The following is a 6,044-nucleotide window of genomic DNA, read 5'->3' on the forward strand; positions in this document are numbered from 1 at the left end:
TCCGCTAAATACGTTAGTAAGTTGGATCTGCTTAAAGGTTACTGGCAGGTACCTTTAACAGACTGTGCCTCAAATATCTCCTGTTTTCTACAGTACACAGTCATGGCTTTCGGTATGTGTAATGCTCCTGCTACATTCCAGAGATTGGTGAATACCGTCCTATCAGGAATAAGTAACTGTAACGTGTACTTGGATGATCTCATCGTGTACACACCCACCTGGGAGATGCACATGCAGATATTGGGGCAGGTATTCACCCGCCTCGAACAGGCGTCACTTACGCTAAATCTGGCCAAATGTGAGTTTGGTAAAGCTACTGTCACCTATTTAGGGAAGCAGGTTGGGCAAGGCCAAGTCCGACCAGTGGAAGCTAAGGTTGCTGCGGTGGCTGAATGTGCTGTACCCGTCACCAGGAGTGATCTCCGCCGTTTTCTCGGTATGGCAGGCTATTATCGCAGTTTCTGCCGCAACTTTTCTACTGTAGCCCAACCTCTGACTAATCTGATAAGTCCCAAGGTGGATTACGTTTGGGCCCCTGAGTGCCAACATGCATTTGAGTGCGTAAAAACTCTCTTAATTCACGCCCCTGTGCTCGCCGCTCCCAACCTTTCTAAGCCCTTTACACTTGAGGTGGATGCCAGTGAAGTGGGGGCCGGTGCTGTTCTACTGCAGGAGGATGCAGATGGAGTTGATCATCCTGTCTGTTATTGCTCTCGTAAATTCAACAAACATCAGGTCCGGTACTCTACCATTGAAAAGGAGACCCTTGCTTTGTTGCTAGCTCTCCAGCACTTTGAAGTTTATGTCGGATCCAGTTCTTTGCCAATTGCAGTGTTTATCAATCATAACCCCATCGTCTTCTTGTCCCGCATGTATAATCACAACCAGCGTCTCATGCGGTGGGCTCTGATCGTCCAAGACAACCTGCAAATCCTACACAAAAAGGGTTCGGAGAACATGTTTACAGATGCTTTGTCCAGACTGTAGTGATGTGTTCTGTGTTTGTTGTGTTGTTGTGTGTTATGGTTCACCAAAAAACCCTGTGGGGTTTTGTCTGAAGGGAGGGGGTGTTACAGCCGCTGTTTTCCTGGTGATGTTAACTCTGTTTGTGTGTGTGTATGTAAATGAGCAGTTCCTCTGAAGCCATTGGCCGTCCCGCCCTCGCAACATCCGAAGAGGTGATTGGATTGACGTCATCTAATCCCCGCCCGCTTCCGGCACATCATCCGGGGGACGAGTACAAAGGCCGGGAAAGGACATCATTCGAGAGGCTCTGTGTTGTGAGACAGATGCCTCCAGCCTCTCGTTGTGTTTCAAGAATACTGTTTATCTTCTGTGCTTTGTTATACTGCTTAGCAGCTTGCTGAGTAGGTTTCTGTGTTAGTTACACTGCTTAGCAGTGTGTCATTAGCGTTCTGTGTTTAGCATTAGTTTGAAGTGTGTTAGCTTAGACCCAGGTTAGCTTAGCGCCTGTTGATCAGCAGCAGCTGTGTTTTTGTACAGCCCTCCTTTGTTTGTTTGTTCCACTTTAGAAGTGAGTTTTTTTTTTCCTTTTGTGTATTACTCGTTGTGGTGTAATACTTTTACAACTCTCTTTTGGAGTTCTCTTTTGTTTACTATTAGGCTACAGTTTTGGCCCTTTGTTTGTGCCAGGCTGTTGGCGTCTATTATTTTGTTCAACTATAGTTACAATAAAACTACTTGTAACTTATACCAAATCCAATCTGGTAGTGTTGATTCTCTTTGGATCCCCTCGACCAAAAGGGAACGTAATATTTATATACTGCCGTGTTATAGTCACAAAATCCAATTCATCAACGTTCACCAACATGTTGTTCCCATTGTTTTAGTTTCTCACGGAACGATAACGCTACAACAACAAAGCGGCGTCCATTTTGTATTTTGCAAATGTGGAATTGCTATAGATTACACCAAATACACAACTAATAGAAACAAACAGAGAGAGTACATACCTTTCCTGAAGTTCATAATCAGGGTCTGATTGTGGCCGAAGTACATCCTAATCTTCTGACGGAGAGTCAGCGAACACCATTTCCACGGCGTCTTCAAGCATATACAGCCTCTTTCTGCGTGCCATTATTTGCTCGAATAAGTCCTAAAAGCAAATAAATCCTTGTCCTTGTCCTTGTAATGTTATGTTCTGTTGCCTGCTGTTGTCTCTGTGTTCTCTGTTCGCTGTGTTCGTTGCTGCTGTGCTGTGCTGTGCTGTGCTGTGCTGTGCGTATTGTCATACTGATATTCTGTACACACTGTGAAGACCACTGAGCCAAAGTTAACATTTGTGATATTGAGCTATATAAATAAACATTGATTGATTGATTGTGCTGCGTCATGTGCGTAAAGCAGCCGCTGCTGGCATTATTCATACTACGCGGGATCCTATCTCTGGAACCCATAGGTCGATTTGGGTGATTGACACCTTTTTTTGAAACTTTAGAGCCGATAGAATCGAGGAGGAGTTAGTAAATCCCGCTAAACACTTACGTCAAGGAGAGAGAGGCTTGCGTAAACAGCTCATAAGACAGCCTGAGCCTCGGACTGCAAAACTTTGTACCTACTCTGCACTGAAAAAAGGTTTTCGAGCTGTACTCCATCCAATGTATAATTGTCCTTTCATTCAATTTAACATTATTTGTTTTATTTTTTCAACTAATAATTTGTTTTTCAATATATTTTTTGAATGTAAATATTTTTAATTCAGAGCTCAACTAAGAAATATCCGTTTGGATGAGTATACAATCTTAAAGTTACGCATAAGGCCCTGACACACCAAGCAGTCACCAGAGAACTCACCGACGCTGACGCACGGCCGATTCAACATGAAAGGCCAAATAAAGGCCCTGACACACCAGACCAAAATCGGCCATTTTCGTTAGTCGGACGACGAAGCGTGCCCTGTTGCCCAAACTCAATTTGGTGTGTCTCGCACCGTCGGCCGTGACGCGCCTTATTTGGCCTTTCATGGCCGACGCATGGCCACAGGCAGTCAGACAAAGAAATCACTCTGATTGGCTGTTCAGCTTGCGAATCATTGCATGAGAAGCGAAACGGTTGCTTGAGAATGTCTTCCACAAGCAACACTCCAATGCCTGATAGCTCCAGTACCACACGAAACATGTTTTCGATGGACGAGAGTGAAAATGGAACGCACACGCTATTTGTTGTTTGTTTATATCACATAGTCTGTTCTTCTTCTCTGTCTTCCGGTTGTTGCCTGTTTTTAATGACGAATACACACTACCGCCGCCTGCTGGTAAGGAGAGTTATTGCCACTCACGCATGCGCAGTTCGTACGTACTCGGCTGAAGTCTTTGCGGTGTGTTCCAGTGCGACACATGGCCAAGACGCAGCAGAACACGCCGACGCAACAGTCGGCGTCGGCATCGGCGAGTTCTCTGGTGACTGCTTGGTGTGTCAGGGCCTTATAGGCCTGTGACAAACAGCCAAAAAGGGCTTTAGTTTTCGAGATACCGCTCCCGGAGTTAGGACAAAACACAACTTACTTTTTCCTCATCTCTAAGGCCTCCCATACATGAAATGGATTGTTGTATACAAATATTTTACTGCAAAAGTGGTGAAATTGATATATAAAGTTAGACACCCCAAACTAAAAATAAAGCCTGGCCGTCTGGGGGTTGAGGCATATAAACTCATGTAGATTCACAATGGAAGATCTGATAAGTTTAAAACTTGGCATACCTGAGGTCAGGACATCCCTCTGCATTATAGAAAAGACTGAATGTCAATATCTTAATGTAAATTGGATATACAGTCATTTGAACACATACCTACAAAAGGCGGAAATGTAAATCTATGTAGAATGTATGACATGGATTGCCATAGCAACACATATGAGGGCTTGTTGGAAAGGTGTGGTTCTACTGAATGTGTAAAGGTAGCTTACATACTCATGGAGTTATGTCACTAAACATGGAGTTATGTCACTAAACGTATAAGGTGTCCCAAATGGGGAAAATATGAAATAGTCCTAATTAAATCTATAGTATCACCAATTAGTTTTATTTTGACTTCACTTATCAGGTGTGGAAAATATTAACAAATTATCTTGAGTAGAAGTCCCTAAAAGGTATGACAACTTGAGAATTTTTATTTTTTAAAGTAAAATATTGCAACTTCAACATTAGTGCAGAGAAAATGCAGGCCTAAAATGCAATATAACTACTAACGAAGTAGTAGTTGGACATCAGCTCGTCGCGGGCGATGTTGGTGGTCACAAACTGATCCACTAACAACTGCAACACCTTGATTTTAATCTCAAGAGGACCATAAGGATACTCATCCACTTCCTGATAGGGCAGAACGTGATGGTACTCCCGGTCGCTCTCGCAGTACGCGCGCAAAACCTCCGGCCACGTCATGCCGTCAATAAAATACAGAGTGGAGTTGACGTTGTCTTTGAGGTCGGCGGGGGCAAACGTGGTGTTGGAGGTGTCTTCTTCACGTAGGATGACCTTCAAGAGGGCAATATGTGTCTCTGCTCACATTGTTTATCGACGGCCCAGCAACTCAAGCTTATGCTCCTCATAACAGCAAGTCATTCAGCTCTGTAGAGAATCAAGAAGTTATACTACAGTATTTGACTCCACCTGCTTTATCTGCATCTCATTGCCTACGTGGGTTTCTTCACAAACTGACAGGTAAATCATTGCAAATATTTTTGGACTGTGAAAAGATGGGACCTTGTCAAATAAAATGGCTAATTAGCTTACTGGAAATTGACCTAGCTTAATGTTTCATTAATGTAACAGCCTGTCCAGTAGCCTATATTCACAACAGACTCTGTGTCTCCTGGCTTAATTAGTATCACTGGTAACAATACTGTAAATAGAGCCTAACAAAAACAGTTTAAGTACAACATAGATACTGTACAAATTCTGAAGTGTATCTTTTTTCTTTTTTTTCAATTTTACCAGAATGGAGAGTGATGTACAAACAGTGGATCCAAATCGTTGTATCATCTGTGGTAAACATTTTGAAAAAGGGAAGAAACAAGATCCATATGTCAAAAATCCTACAGCAGAAGGCCTCATACATATACTAAATGTTGCTCAACAGAGAGATGATGATGTTCATAAAACTCTCTCTCCATATACAGATGATATACTTTCGTTTAAAATAAAGGTATCATATCATCGTTCATGTAGAGCAAACTACTCCAGTTAGACCAATATCAGTGAGCAACAATTTGCAAATGTTGAAAGTGAGAGCATACCTGCATCAGTCTCTTCAAGAAAACTGAGTAGGGTTGATACATTATCGTTTGACATACGAAGAGATTGTTTCATTTGTGGGAGGGCCAGATCAAGACCAGAACCTCTGACAGCCATTATGACTGGTACAGGTAAGAGTACCCGAGACAAGGTCCTTCATGAAGCATCAGAAAGGCTTGATGAAGTTGTACATCTTCGGCTGCTCTCATATCCGGATCTCTTTGCATATGATGCCAAATATCATAGAAGCTGCCTTAAACACTATATCTCTAAACTAAATATAGCAGCTGCCAGACGAAAAAAAGAATCAGAACAGCAGACCAGTATCTATGACAAAGCTTTTATTAAGCTCACTGAACTCATTGACAAAACTGTTTTCTCAAAATACATGAAAGTGACGACCCTCAACTCCTTGGCTGGGAGGTTTGATGGCATACTGAAGACACTGAGGTCTGGGGAAGAAGATGAGACGGTCCAACACACTAAATACAGCTCCTGGAAACTGAAGGAAAAGCTCTTACTGCATTGCAAGCACAGGCTGGTATTTGTAGAACAAGCTGGAAAGTCTGATTTGGTATGCTCTGAAAGTGTGCCCATGGGATTGGCAATGAGAGCTGTACAACTCGAAGACAAGCTAGAAGAGACAACAGCTTCTACAGCAGACTGTGAGACGCAACAGCAAACTCAAGGTCTCTCTGACAGGCAAATACTACATAGAGCTGCAGACATATTGAGAAAGAGCATGGAGCAGGTTGACCATGACCATAAATCATATGTCAGCAGTGATCGACT

Source organism: Notothenia rossii (genome assembly GCF_949606895.1).
Source record: "Notothenia rossii genome assembly, chromosome: 6".
Classification (NCBI taxonomy): Eukaryota; Metazoa; Chordata; class Actinopteri; order Perciformes; family Nototheniidae; genus Notothenia; species Notothenia rossii.